Source organism: Hylobates moloch, unplaced genomic scaffold (assembly GCF_009828535.3).
Source record: "Hylobates moloch isolate HMO894 unplaced genomic scaffold, HMol_V3 SCAFFOLD_15, whole genome shotgun sequence".
Taxonomy (NCBI): Eukaryota; Metazoa; Chordata; class Mammalia; order Primates; family Hylobatidae; genus Hylobates; species Hylobates moloch.
This window is the reverse complement of record NW_026652290.1, coordinates 52,136,330-52,152,348: the sequence shown is the minus strand read 5'-3', so window position 1 is coordinate 52,152,348 and position 16,019 is coordinate 52,136,330. Positions and strand designations below refer to the sequence as shown.

At 38.3% G+C, this 16,019-nt stretch overlaps 1 protein-coding gene across 4 annotated transcripts in view; it reads right to left on the bottom strand.

Moving 5' to 3' along the window:
• Window positions 1–16,019, bottom strand: part of EXOC6B (exocyst complex component 6B) — a 677,279-nt gene that overhangs the window by 282,749 nt on the left and 378,511 nt on the right. The window lies entirely within an intron of this gene.

The window sequence follows — 16,019 nt, the reverse complement described above, 5'->3', positions numbered from 1 at the left end:
AGAGGCTGCAGTGAGGCGAGATTACGCCACTGCACTCCAGCCTGGGCAACAGAGCAAGACTCCATCTCAAAAAAAAAAAAAAAAAAAAGAAAGAAAAGAAATAAGTAGGTCCAGGTTGAGACTCATCATATTTACCACTCTTTACCTGTTCAACTCAGAGATTTTACTTTTTCTGGTAAAATCTGGTAAAGGTAAACTGCCTTTACCTGTTCAAGGCAGAGATCTAAGCAAGATCTTCAATTCCATTCTTTCCTCCACAGTCAGAAAATGAGTTCTGTAAATTATATCTCCCAAATTTCTCTGTAATTTGTACTGCCCTCTACATTTTCACGTTTTTAAAGCCGGAATAATTTTGCAATATATTTACATACTATAACATAGTCGGTGACTACGTTTACTTATGTGAACAATGCTTTATAAAATTTGATTGATAAATAAAAATTATACAAAAATTATATATTTGTCATGTACAACTTGATGTTTTGAAATATGTATACACTGAAATGGCTAAATTGAGCTAAGTTGGATGCAAAAGAAACTGCTTTTAATGGCAAAAACCACAATTACTTTTGCACCAACCTAATAATTAACATATGCATTACCTCACATACTTATTTAAGAAGTAGGAATACTTAAAAGTACTTTGCTAGCATTTTTCAAGAATATAACACATAGTTATTAAGTATAATCATCATGTTATAGAATAGATCTCTTGAAATAATTCCTTCTATCTAACTGAAAATTTCTATCCTTTGACCAAAAACTCCCCGGCCATATTCCCCAGCTCTGGTAACTATAATTCTATTTTCTGTTTCTATGAATTCAACATTTTTAGATGCTACATATGAGATCACGCATATTCTTCTTTCTGTGCCTGCCTTATTTCACTTAATATAATGTCTCCATGAGGTTTCCATGCTGTTGCAAATGGCAGGATTTCCTTCTTTTGTAAGGCTGTATAGTATTGCATTCTGTATACACACTACATTTTCTTTATGCATTCACCAGTTGACAGACACTTAGGTCAAATCAATATCTTGGCTATTGTGGAAAATGTTGCAATGAACATGGAAGTGCAGATATCTCGATGACATACTGATTTCATTTCCTCTGGAAATATATCCAGTAGTGGGATTGCTGAAACATATGATAGTTCTATTTTTAATTTTGGGGGAAACCTCTGTACTGTTTTCCACAATGGCTATACTAATTTACATTCCCAGCACCATATAAGGGTTCCCTTTTCTCCACATCCTCTCCAATACTTACCATTTGTCTTTTTGATAATAGTCAACCTAACAGGTGGAAAGTCATATATCATTGTGGTTTTAGTTTGCATTTTTCTGATGACTAATGATGTTGAATATTTTTTCATATACCTCTTGGTCACTTGTATGTCTCCTCTTGAGAAATGTCTATTCAAAAGCTTTGCCCATTTTCTCATCGGGTTGTTTTCTTGCTATTGAATTATTTTAGTCCTTTATATATTCTAGAAATGCATGCCTCGTCAGCTGTATCATTTGCAAATATATTCTGCCATTCTTTTTTTTTTGAGATGAGTCTCACTCTGTCACCTAGGCTGGAGTGAAGTGGCACACTCTTGGCTCACTGCGACCTCCATCTCCCAGGTTCAAGTGATTTTCCTACCTCACCCTCCATTACAGGTGTGTGCCACTATGCCTGGCTAATTTTTGTATATTTAGTAGAGATTGGGTTTCACTATGTTGGCCAGGCTGGTCTCGAACTCTTGACCTCAAGTGATTCGCCCGCCTCAGCCTCCTAAAGTGCTGGGATTACAGGCGTGAGCCACCATGCCCTGCCTGTTCTGCCATTTCGTAGGTTATCCTTCAACTGTTGATTGTTTTCTTTGCTGTGCAAAAGCTTTCCTGTTTGATATAATCAATCTCATTTATCTTTTTTTACATTTGTTGCCTGTGCTTTTGGGGTCATAGCTTAAAAAAAATCATTGCCTGGACCAATGTTATGGAGATTTTTCCCTATATTATTTTGTAGTAATTTTAGTTTCAGGTCTTATGTTTAAGTCTTTAATCCATTTTATGTTGATTTTTTTATATGGTGTGAGATGAGGAACAAATTTCATTCTTGTAAATGTGGATATCCAGTTTTCTCAACACCAATTATTGTTTCAGAGACTATCCTTTCCCCTTTTGTGTGTTCTTGGCATCTTTGTGAAAAATTAACTGACTGTACATGAATAGGATTATGTCAGGGTTATTTTGTTCCACTGGTCTGTATGTATGTTTTTATGCCAGAATCATGCTATTTTGATTATTATAACATGTAGTAGATTTTGAAGTCAGGTAGACTGATGCCTCCAGCTTTGTTCTTTCTGCTCAAGATTGCTTTTGCTATTTGGAGTCTTAGTGGTCCCATATGAATCTTACTATTGTTTATTTATTCCTATGAAAAATGCATTAGAATTTGAATAGGGATTGCATTGAATATGTAGATCACTTTGGGTGATATGGAAATTCTAACAATGTTAATTCTTCAATCCACAAACTAGAATATCTTTTTGTTTATTTCTTCAATTTTTTCTTCAATGTTTTATAGTTTTTCAACAGGTCTTCTAAATATTTCAGTGAGCACTTCTATACTTTCATCTTTACATTACTTGTATAATAATCTTAAGGTATCCTTGGATTTCTGTTTTGCTAAAAGTCTTTCTCATTAATAGTCTTTATTTTTTAGTGTTTTAGGTTTAAAGAAAACTTAAGCAGAAAGTACACTGCCTCTGTATATACCACCACCCTCCATGCTACTACCCCTATTTAAAATTGGTGTGGTACAATTTTTACAATTAATGAAACAATATAGATATTTTATTATCAACTAAAGTCCCTAGTTTACATTAGGGTGTAATCATTGTGATACCAAGTTCTGTGGGTATTTAAAAATGCATAATGTCACTAATTCAGCATTACAGTATCATTTATATAGTTTCACTGCCCTAAAAATCTACTGAATTCCACCTATTCGTACATCCAGGATTTTCTCTACTGATTTTCTTTACTGGTTTTCATTTTCATTGATTTCTGCTCTAAATTTCATTATTGTTATTATTATTATTGCTCACTTTAGATTTAAATTGTTCTTTGCCTAGTTTCCTATGGTGTAAGTATAGAATATTAAATTTAGATCTTTCTTCTTTCTAATATATGCTATTAATGGTACAAATTTCCCTCTGAGTAATGCTTTCACTGCATCTCACAAATTATAATAAGTTGTATTTTAATTCTCGTTTATTTTGAAATATTTCTCTTGAGACTTTTTTTGACCATGTTTTATTTTGAAATATGTTGTTTAATCTCCAAATAATTTGATATTTTCGATCTTTCTGTTACTCATTTCTAGTTTAATTTCATATGGTCTGAGAGGAATGTTAGTATAATTTCTATTTAAAGGACGTTCTATTGCCTAGAACATGGTGTGTCTTGGTGAATATTTTCTATAAGTTGTTGCTGGATAAAACATTCTATAAATGTCCATTAGATTCACTTGATTGATGGTGTCAGTCATTTCAACTATATACATACTGATTTTTCTGCCTCCTGGATTTGTCAGTTACAGTAGAAGTGTTCCAGAAATTTTAATGAGAATAGATGTTAACATATAAAATAGTATTTTAGTATCTTTCAAAATACTCATATTTTTCCTTCTTTGATCTTCTAAAGTAGTAAGTAACTTTGAAAAATTTTCTAATACTAATCATTCATGCATTCCTAACCTTACTTCAATGCCTCATTTATTTGTATGTACTTTTAGATTTTGCTCAGAATTGTTTTGGCTATTCGTGTTCTTTTTTTAGTTCCCTATGAATTTTATGATTGTTTTTACTATTTCTGTAAAAGATGACACTGATACTTTGTTAGGGATTGCATTCAATCTATGGATTGCTTGGGGAAGTATGGTCATTTTAATGATATTAATTCTTCTGATATATAAGTATGGTATTTCTTTCCATTTGTTTGTGTACTCTTCCGTTTCTTTCATCAGTGTTTTGCAGTTTTCATTGCGGACATTTTTCACCTCCCTGGTTAAACTTATTCCTAGGTATTCTAATGTTTTTGAAGCTATTGTATAATGGGAATGCCTTCTTGATTTCTTTTTTACTGTTTCATTATTGAAGAATAAAAAGGCTACTGATTTTTGTATGTTGATTTTATATCCTGACACTTTACTGAATTTCTTTTTCAGCTCTAAGAGTTTTTTTTTTAAATACTTTAAGTTTTAGGGTACATGTGCACAATGGGCAGGTTTGTTACATATGTATACATGTGCCATGTTGGTGTGCTGCACCCATTAACTCGTCATTTAGCATTAGGTATATCTCCTAATGCTATCCCTCCCCCTTCCCCTACCCCACAACAGGCCCCAGTGTGTGATGTTCCCCTTCCTGTGTCCATGTGTTCTCATTGTTCAATTCCCACCTATGAAAGAGAACATGCGGTGTTTGGTTTTTTGTCCTTGCGGTAGTTTGCTGAGAATGATGGTTTCCAGCTTCATCCATGTCCCTACAAAGGACATGAACTCATCATTTTTTATGGCTGCATAGTATTCCATGGTGTATATGTGCCACATTTTCTTAATCCAGTCTATCGTTGTTGGACATTTGGGTTGGTTGCAACTCTTTGCTATTGTGAATAGTGCTGCAATAAACATATGTGTGCATGTGTCTTTATAGCAGCATGATTTATAATCCTTTGGGTATATACCCAGTAATGGGATGGCTGGGTCAAATGGTATTTCTAGTTCTAGATCCCTGAGGAATCGCCACACTGACTTCCACAATGGTTGAACTAGTTTACAGTCCCACCAACAGTGTAAAAGTGTTCCTATTTCTCCACATCCTCTCCAGCACCTGCTGTTTCCTGACTTTTTAATGATGGCCATTCTAACTGGTGTGAGATGGTATCTCATTGTGGTTTTGATTTGCATTTCTCTGATGGCCAGTGATGATGAGCATTTTTTCATGTGACTTTTGGCTGCATAAATGTCTTGAGAAGTGTCTGTTCATATCCTTTGCCCACTTTTTGATGGGATTGTTTTTTTCTTGTAAATTTGTTTGAGTTTATTGTAGATTCTGGATATTAGCCCTTTGTCAGATGAGTAGATTGCAAAAATTTTCTCCCATTCTGTAGGTTGCCTGTTCACTCTGATGGTAGTTTCTTTTGCTGTGCAGAAGCTCTTTAGTTTAATGAGATCCCATTTGTCAATTTTGGCTTTTTTTGCCATTGCTTTTGGTGTTTTAGACATGAAGTCCTTGCCCATGCCTATGTCCTGAATGGTATTGCCTAGGTTTTCTTCTAGGGTTTTTATGGTTTTAGGTCTAGATGGAGCCTTTCAGTTTTTCTAAATGAAAGACCGTATCATCAGCAAAGAAGGACAATTTGACTTCCTGTTTTCCAATTTGAATGCCTTTTATTTCTTTCTCTTCTCTGACTGTCCTAGCTCAGACTTCCAATACTATGTTTAATAGGAGTAGTGAGAATGAGCATCCTTGTCCTGGGGAATGGTTCCAGCTTTTGCCCATTCTTAAAGGAAAGGCAGTCAACCTTTTCCCATTCAGGATGGTGTTAGCTGTGGGTCTGCTATATGTAGCCTTTATTATTTTGAGGTATGTTCCTTCTATATTTGGTTTGTTGGGAGTTTTAATTGTGAAGGGATGTTGAATTTTATCAAATGCTTTTTCTGCATCTATTAAGATGACCATATGGTTTTTGCCCTTCATTCTGTTGATGTGAAGTTTCACATTTACTTATTTGCATATACTAAACATCACTGCACCCTTGGTCTAAATCCCACTTGATCATCATACATTATCTTTTAATTGAATTCAGTTTTCTAGTATGTTGCTGATAATTTTTGCATCTATTTTCATCAAGAATATTGGTCTGTAGTTTTCTTTTGTTGTTGTTCCTTTTCTGGTTTTGGTATCAGGGTAATGCTAGCCTTACAGAATCAGTTAGGGAGAATTCTCTCCCTAATTTTTTGGAACAGTTTCAGGAGGATTGGTATGAGTTATTCTTATATGTTTGGTGGAATTTGGTGGTGAATCCACCTGGTTCTGGGCTTTTCTTTGTTCAGATACTATTTATTACTGCTTCAATATCACTGCCTGTTATTGGTCTGTTCAGGTTTTCCATTTCTTCCTGATTCAATCTTAGTAGGTTGTACATTTCCAAGTATTCATCCATTTTCTATGGATTTTCCACTGGTTAGCATATAGTTGTTCACAATGGTCCCTGATGATCTTTTCTGTTTCTGTGGTATCAGTTATAATGTCTCTGTTTTCATTTATAATTTTATTTGAGTCTTCGCTGTACTCTTCTTGGTTAGTCTAGCTAGTGGTTGTTATCAATTTTACCTTTTCAAAGAACCAACTTTTTGTTTCATTCATCTTTCCATATTTTTCTTTTCAGTTCTACTGTGATCTGCATTATTTCCTTCTGATATTGTGGATTTGGTTTGTTGTTGCTTTCCTGTTCCTTGAGGTACATTGTTAGATTGTTTATTTGAAATATTTCTGCTTTTTGATGTAGGTGCTTATTGCTATGAACTTCCCTTTTAGTACTGCTTTTATTGTGTCCCACAGGTTGTGATATGTTGTGTTTCCATTTCATTTGTTCCAAAAAACATTTATTTCCATATTAATTTCTTCATTGAATCAATGGTTGTTCCGGAGCATGTTGTTTAATTTCCATGTATTTGTATAGTTTCCAATGTTTCTCTTGGTATTGATTTCTAGTTTTACACCATTGTGATCTGGGAATATACTTGATGTGATTTTGAATTTCAAAAATTTGTTGAGATTTGTTTTGTGGCTTAATATCTGGTCTATCTTGGAGAATGTTCCTTGTGCTGATGAGAAGAATGTGTATTCTGCTATTGTTGGATAAGATGTTCTCTAAATGTCTGTTAAGTCCTTTTGGTCTAAAGTCCAGTTTAAAACAAATGTTTCTTTTCTGATTATCTGTCTCAATGACCTGTTTAGTACTGGCAGTGGGGTGTTAAAGTGCCACAATTTTATTATATCAGAGTTTATCTTTTTATTTAGATATGGCAATATTTGCTTTATGAATCTAGGTACTCCCATGTTGGATGCCAGTATGGATGTGGTGTTACATCCTCTTGCTAGATTGATCCCATTATCATTACATAATGACCTTCTTTGTCTTTTTCTTACTGTTTTTTATTTAAAGGGTTGTATCTGAGTATAGCTATGCCTGCTCATTTTTTGTTAACATTTGCATGAAATATCTTTTTCTATCCTTTTATTTTCAGTTTATATGCATCTTTAAAGGTTAATTATGTTTCTTGTAGGCAGCATATGGCAAGATCATGTTTTTTTAATCCATTCAACCAGATTATATATTTTAAGTAAAGAATTAAATCAATTTACACCCAAAATTATTATTGATACATGAGGTTTTCCCTTTATCGTATTAATTATTTTCTGGTTATTTTGTGTATTCTTTGTTCCTTTCCTTTTCTCTTACTGTTTGTTATTGTGGTTTGGTGGTTTTCTGTAGTAGTACTATTTGAGTCCTTTCTCTTCTTCATTTTGTTTGTTTGCTTTACCAGTGGGTTTTACACTTTTGTGTGTTTTCATGATAGCAAATGTCGCTCACTATTTCCAAGTTTAGAATTCCCTTGAGGAATTTCTTGTAAGGCCAGTGTAGTGGTGATGAATTCTTTCAGCTTTTGCTTTTATGAGAGAGATTTTATTTCTCCTTCATTTATGAAGAATAATTTCGCTGGATATAGTATTTTTGCCCAACAGGTTTTTTTTTTTTTTCTTCTTTCAGCTCTCTGAAAATATCATACCATTACCTCCTGGCCTGTAAGGTTTCTTCTGAGAAATCTACTGTTAGTCTAATGATGATTCCTTTATAGGTAACTAGATGCTTTTCTCTTGCTATTTTTTTTTTTTTATACTTCAGGGTTTTAGGGTACATGTGCACAATGTGCAGGTTTGTTACATATGTATCCATGTGCCATGTTGATTTCCTGCACCCATTAACTCGTCATTTAGCATTAGATGTATCTCCTAATGCTGTCCCTCCCCCCTCCACCCACCCCACAACAGTCCCCAGAGTGTGATGTTCCCCTTCCTGTGTCCATGAGTTCTCATTGTTCAATTCCCACCTATGAGTGAGAACATGCGGTGTTTGGTTTTTTGTCCTTGCAATAGTTTACTGAGAATGATGTTTTCCAGTTTCATCCATGTCCCTACAAAGGACACGAACTCATCATTTTTTATGGCTGCATAGTATTCCATGGTGTATATGTGCCACATTTTCTTAATCCAGTCTATCGTTGTTGGACATTTGGGTTGGTTCCAAGTCTTTGCTATTGTGAATAGTGCCAAAATAAACATACGTGTGCATGTGTCTTTATAGCAGCATGATTTATAGTCCTTTGGGTATATACCCAGTAATGGGATGGCTGGGTCAAATGGTATTTCTACTTCGAGATCCCTGAGGAATCGCCACACTGACTTCCACAATGGTTGAACTAGTTTACAGTCCCACCAACAGTGTAAAAGTGTTCCTATTTCTCCACATCCTTTCCAGCACCTGTTGTTTCCTGATTTTTTAATGATGGCCATTCTAACTGGTGTGAGATGGTATCTCACTGTGGTTTTGATTTGCATTTCTCTGATGGCCAGTGATGATGAGCATTTCTTCATGTGTTTTTTGGCTGCATAAATGTCTTCTTTTGAGAAGTGTCTGTTCATGTCCTCTGCCCACTTTTTGATGGGGTTGCTTGTTTTTTTTCTTGTAAATTTGTTTGAGTACATTGTAGATTCTGGATATTAGCCCTTTGTCAGATGAGTAGGTTGCAAAAATTTTCTCCCATTCTGTAGGTTGCCTGTTCACTCTGATGATAGTTTCTTTTGCTGTGCAGAAGCTCTTTAGTTTAATGAGATCCCATTTGTCGATTTTGGCTTTTGTTGCCATTGCTTTTGGTGTTTTAGACATGAAGTCCTTGCCCACGCCTATGTCCTGAATGGTATTGCCTAGGTTTTCTTGTAGGATTTTAATGGTTTTAGGTCTAACATATAAGTCTTTAATCAATCTTGAATTAATTTTTGTATAAGGTGTAAGGAAGGGATCCAGTTGCAGCTTTCTACATATGGCTAGCCAGTTTTCCCAGCACCATTTATTAAATAGGGAATCCTTTCCCCATTTCTTGTTTTTGTCAGCTTTGTCAAAGATCAGATAGTTGCAGCTATGCGGCGTCATTTCTGAGGGCTCTGTTCTGTTCCATTCATCTATGTCTCTGTTGTGGTGCCAGTACCACGCTGTTTTGGTTACTGTAGCCTTGTAGTATAGTTTAAAGTCAGGTAGCGTGATGCCTCCAGCTTTGTTCTTTTGGCTTAGGATTGACTTGGCGATGCGGGCTCTTTTTTGGTTCCATGTGAACTTTAAAGTAGTTTTTTCCAATTCTGTGAAGAAAGTCATTGGTAGCTTGATGGGGATGGCATTGAATCTATAAATTACCTTGGGCAGTATGGCCATTTTCACGATATTGATTCTTCCAACCCATGAGCATGGAATGTTCTTCCATTTGTTTGTATCCTCTTTTATTTCATTGAGCAGTGGTTTGTAGTTCTCCTTGAAGAGGTCCTTCACATCCCTTGTAAGTTGGATTCCTAGGTATTTTATTCTCTTTGAAGCAATTGTGAATGGGAGTTCACTCATGATTTGGCTCTCTGTTTGTCTGTTATTGGTGTACAAGAATGCTTGTGATTTTTGTACATTAATTTTGTATCCTGAGACTTTGCTGAAGTTGCTAATCAGCTTAAGGAGATTTTGGGCTGAGACAATGGGGTTTTCTAGATATACAATCATGTCATCTGCAAACAGGGACAATTTTAATTCCTCTTTTCCTAATTGAATACCCTTTATTTCCTTCTCCTGCCTGATTGCTCTGGCCAGAACTTCCAGCACTATGTTGAATAGCAGCGGTGAGAGAGGGCATCCCTGTCTTGTGCCAGTTTTCAGAGGGAATGCTTCCAGTTTTTGCCCATTCAGTATGATATTGGCTGTGGGTTTGTCATAGATAGCTCTTATTATCTTGAGATACGTCCCATCAATACCTAATTTATTGAGAGTTTTTAGCATGAAGGGTTGTTGAATTTTCTCAAAGGCCTTTTCTGCATCTATTGAGATAATCATGTGGTTTTTGTCTTTGGTTCTGTTTATATGCTGGATTACATTTATTGATTTGCGTATGTTGAACCAGCCTTGCATCCCAGGGATGAAGCCCACTTGATCATGGTGGATAAGCTTTTTGATGTGCTGCTGGATTCGGTTTGCCAGTATTTTATTGAGGATTTTTGGATCAATGTTCATCAAGGATATTGGTCTGAAATTCTCTTTTTTGGTTATGTCTCTGCCAGGTTTTGGTATCAGGACGATGCTGGCTTCATAAAATGTGTTAGGGAGGATTCCCTCTTTTTCTATCGATTGGAATAGTTTCAGAAGGAATGGTACCAGTTCCTCCTTGTACCTCTGGTAGAATTCAGCTGTGAATCCATCAGGTCCTGGACTCTTTTTGGTTGGTAAGCTATTGATTATTGCCACAATTTCAGAACCTGTTATTGGTCTATTCAGAGATTCAACTTCTTCCTGATTTAGTCTTGGGAGGGTGTATTTGTCGAGGAATTTATCCATTTCTTCTAGATTTTCTATTTTATTTGCATAGAGGTGTTTGTAGTATTCTCTGATGGTAGATTGTATTTCTGTGGGATCGGTGGTGATATCCCCTTTTTCGTTTTTTATTGCATCTATTTGATTCTTCTCTCTTTTCTTCTTTATTAGTCTTGCTAGCGGTCCATCAATTTTGTTGATCTTTTCAAAAAACCAGCTCCTGGATTCATTAATTTTTTGAAGGGTTTTTTGTGTCTCTATTTCCTTCAGTTCTGCTCTGATTTTAGTTATTTCTAGCCTTCTGCTAGCTTTTGAATGTGTTTGCTCTTGCTTTTCTAGTTCTTTTAATTGTGATGTTAGGGTGTCAATTTTGGATCTTTCCTGCTTTCTCTTGTGGGCATTTAGTGCTATAAATTTCCCTCTACACACTGCTTTGAATGTGTCCCAGAGATTCTGGTATGTTGTATCTTTGTTCTCGTTGGTTTCAAAGAACATCTTTATTTCTGCCTTCATTTCATTATGTACCCAATAGTCATTCAGGAGCAGGTTGTTCAGTTTCCATGTAGTTGAGCGGTTTTGAGTGAGTTTCTTAATCCTGAGTTCTAGTTTGATTGCACTGTGGTCTGAGAGACAGTTTGTTATAATTTCTGTTCTTTTACATTTGCTGAGGAGAGCTTTACTTCCAACTATGTGGTCAATTTTGGAATAGGTGTGGTGTGGTGCTGAAAAAAATGTATATTCTGTTGACTTGGGGTGGAGAGTTCTGTAAATGTCTATTAGGTCCACTTTATGTAGAGCTGAGTTCAATTCCTGGATATCCTTGTTAACTTTCTGTCTCGTTGATCTGTCTAATGTTGACAGTGGGGTGTTAAAATCTCCCATTATTATTGTGTGGGAGTTTAAGTCCCTTTGTAGGTCACTGAGGACTTGCTTTATGAATCTGGGTGCTCCTGTGTTGGGTGCATATATATTTAGGATAGTTAGCTCTTCTTGTTGAATTGATCCCTTTACCATTATGTAATGGCCTTCTTTGTCTCTTATGATCTTTGTTGGTTTAAAGTCTATTTTATCAGAGACTAGGATTGCAACCCCTGCCTTGTTTTGTTTTCCAGTTGCTTGATAGATCTTCCTCCATCCCTTTATTTTGAGTATATGTGTGTCTCTGCACGTGAGATGGGTTTCCTGAATACAGCACACTGATGGGTCCTGACTCCTTATCCAGTTTGCCAGTCTGTGTCTTTTGATTGGAGCATTTAGCCCATTTACATTTAACGTTAATATTGTTATGTGTGGATCTGATCCTGTCATTATGATGTTAGTTGGTTATTTTGCTCGTTAGTTGCTATAGTTTCTTCCTAGCCTCGATGGTCTTTACAATTTGGCATGTTTTTGCAGTGGCTGGTACCGGTTGTTCCTTTCCATGTTTAGTGCTTCCTTCAGGAGCTCTTGTAGGGCAGGCCTGGTGGTGACAAAATCACTCAGCGTTTGCTTGTCTGTAAAGTATTTTATTTCTCCTTCACTTATGAAGCTTAGTTTGGCGGGATAGGAAATTCTGGGTTGAAAATTCTTTTCTTTCAGAATGTTGAATATCGGCCCCCACTCTCTTCTGGCTTGTAGAGTTTCTGCTGAGAGATCAGCTGTTAGTCTGATGGGCTTCCCTTTGTGGGTAACCCGACCTTTCTCTCTGGCTGCCCTTAACATTTTTTCCTTCGTTTCAACTTTAGTGAATCTGACAATTATGTGTCTTGGAGTTGCCCTTCTCGAGGAGTATCTTTGTGGCGTTCTCTGTATTTCCTGAATCTGAATGCTGGCCTGCCTTGCTAGATTGGGGAAGTTCTCCTGGATAATATCTTGCAGAGTGTTTTCCAACTTGGTTCCATTCTCCCCATCATTTTCAGGTACACCAATCAGACGTAGGTTTGGTCTTTTCACATAGTCCCAAATTTCTTGGAGGCTTTGTTCATTTCTTTTTATTCTTTTTTCTCTAAACTTCCCTTCTCTCTTCATTTCATTCATTTCACCTTCCATCAGTGATACCCTTTCTTCCAGTTGATCGCATCTGCTACTGAGGCTTCTGCAATCTTCGCGTAGTTCTCGAAACTTGGCTTTCAGCTCCATCAGCTCCTTTAAGCCCTTCTCTCCATTGGTTATTCTAGTTATCCATTCTTCTAATATTCTTTCAAAGTTTTTAACTTCTTTGCTATTGTTTTGAATTTCCTCTCGTAGCTCAGAGTAGTTTGATCGTCTGAAGCCTTCTTCTCTCAACTCATCAAAGTCATCCTCCATCCAGCTTTGTTCCGTTGCTGGTGAGGAACTGTGTTCCTTTGGAGGAGGAGAGGTGCTCTGTTTTTTAGAGTTTCCAGTTTTTTTGCTCTGTTTTTTCCCCATCTTTGTGGTTTTATCTACTTTTTGTCTTTGATGATGGTGATGTACAGATGGTTTTTTGGTGTGGATGTCCTTTCTGTTTGTTAGTTTTCCTTCTACCAGACAGGACCCTCAGCTGCAGGTCTGTTGGAGTTTACTAGAGGTCCACTCCAGACCCTGTTTGGCTGGGTGTCAGCAGTGGTGGCTGCAGAACAGTGGATTTTCATGAGACCACAAATTCAGCTGTCTGATAGTTCCTCTGAAAGTTTTGTCTCAGAGGAGTACCCGGTTGAATGAGGTGTCAGTCTGTCCCTACTGGGGGGGTGCCTCCCAGTTAGGCTGCTCAGGGGTGAGGGACCCACTTTAGGAGGCAGTCTGTCCGTTCTCAGATCTCCAGCTGCGTGCTGGGAGAACCACTACTCTCTTCAAAGCTGTCAGTCAGACAGGGACATTTAAGTCTGTGGAGGTTCTTGCTTAGTTTTTGTTTGTCTGTGCCCTGCCCCCAGAGGTGGAGCCTACAGAGGCAGGCAGGCCTCCTTGAGCTGTGGTGGGCTCCACCCAGTTCGAGCTTCCTGGCTGCTTTGTTTACCTAAGCAAGCCTGGGCAATGGCGGGCGCCCCTCCCCCAGCCTCGCTGCCGCCTTGCAGCTTGATCTCAGACTGCTGTGCTAGCAATCAGCGAGACTCCGTGGGCATAGGACCCTTCGAGCCAGGTGGGGGACACAATCTCCTAGTGTGCCGTTTTCCAGGCCCGTTGGAAAAGCGCAGTATTAGGATGGGACTGACCCGATATTCCAGGTGCCGTCTGTTTCCCCTTTCTTTGACTAGGAAAGGGAACTCCCTGACCCCTTGCGCTTCCCAAGTGAGGCAATGCCTCTCCCTCCTCGGCTCGCGCACAGTGCGCTTCACCGTCTGTCCTGCACCCACTGTTAGGCACTCCCTAGTGAGATGAAACCGGTACCTCAAGCAGAAATGCAGAAATCACCCGTCTTCTGTGTCACTGGGGCTGGAAGCTGGAGACCGGAGCTGTTCCTATTCGGCCATCTTGGCTCCACCCCCCTTCTCTTGCTATTTATAGAAATCTTTGTGTTTACATTTAGGTAGTTTAACTATAATGTGCCATGGAGAGAATACTTTTTTTGCATTGTATCCTTTTGGGGATCTCAGCACATCCTGTATCTGAATGTCTAAATCACTCATTGGACTTGAGAAATTTTCACCTCTTACTGCATTAAGTAAGTTTTCCAACCCTTTTTTATTGCTTTTTGCCTTCTGGAACCCTTATAATTTGAAAATTTGGTCTCTTATGATGCCCCATATGTAATAAAGGTTTTGCTCATTCTTTTTGAATTGTTTTTTCTTTTATTTTGTATAAAGAATTATCTTCCAGATTTGAAATTCTTTCTTCTGCTTGATCTAGTCTATTATTGAAGCTTTGAACGTATTTTGCATTTCATTTAATAAACTCTTCAGTTCCATAACTTATGTTTGGTTATATTTTTGGTATCAATCTCTTTAGCAAATTTCTTATTCATATCATACACTGTTTTTCTGATTTCTTTGTATTGTTTTGCAGAATTCTCATGTTTCTCACTGAGCGTCTTTAGAATCAATCATTTAACTTCTTTTTCTGAGATTTCATTAATTTCTCTTTGGGATCTGTTGTTGGAGAATTATTCCTTTGGATGTGTTATATGTCCTGGCTTTTTCTTATTTTCTGTACCATTATATTCATATCTGTACATCTACTATAACAGTCACTTCTTCCAATTTTTTAAATTTGCTCTGGTAGGGGAGGACATTTTCCAGAAGATGTATCTATGCTGTTAGTTGGGTAGGACACTTTGGTTGTGATTTTGAGTGCAGTAGTGTAAACTCTGTATGATTCCTTCAGGTATAAATAGTACCAGTGGTATCTATAATTTCTTCAGTGGCTCAGGGTGCAATTATTAAATGAGGCTGTGGTTTTGCTGGGGACTGTAACACCAGGTAGGTCAGTCTTTGAGCCCCAGTGATGGCAGCAGTGGGATGAGTATGTGTGTCTTTGGGCCCCAGGGTGGTCTGGCACCACTATTAGTGAGTCCAGATGGGCCAATTGTTGAGTTTCCAGATAGATTACTTGGATGCCAGCAGTGACAACAGTAGGTGGGGTGGATGGGGATGTTCTTGAACCCCTGGGGCAGCCAGCTTGATATGAATGATGACAATGGCAGTGGCAGAAACATCCTCTTAGTCCCAAGTGGTTCACACTGGTATTGGTGTTGGTTGTATTCAGCCGAGTGGGCTGGTCTCCAGGCACACAGGTGGTGCATGCAGGTAGGTGCCAGCTGTGATAGTAGCAGTCATGTGGGTAGGCCCGACCTCAGGCACCTGGGAGGAGTGTTCAGGTGCCAACTGTGGTGGACTGGGCTAGGTGATCCTCTTGCTTCCGGTGTGCTCTAGCACAGGGGTTGGGGGGTGGCAGGTCAAAGCTGAGCCAAACTTGTCCTCAAGCCCTCTGATAATGAGTACAGGCACCAGATGCAGTAGTTAGGGGTGAGGCAATCCCTAGAAAAGTGAAATGCTATGATGGTAGGTGGCAGCAGATGTGCTGGTTCCCTGCCACTGGGGAGGGCAGTGCCACCTTCAGTATTGGGCAACCTAGGTCAGCAGGTGGAAAATACACACACCATTTTCACCACAGCCCAAGTGGCACTCTTTCCTCAGCCTCTCTGCAGTAGCTGACACATTGCTCATGCCTCAGCTTCAATGGCGGCAGCATGCATCGTGATAGCATCTCATCCCCTGGTGTGGGTCGCCCCTGGTCACTGGCACCTAAGCTGGGAGGCAGCAAGCGTGCTTCTCGTGCACCTGAGCCCCAGTACCAGTGGTCTCCAGGATAATGCGCTATCTGTTGGAGGCAGGACTCTTAAGATGGCTGCTTGCTATAGCTGCTTAGGTCTCATGGAATGTGTGCAACCCGGTGTGAGCTCCTTCC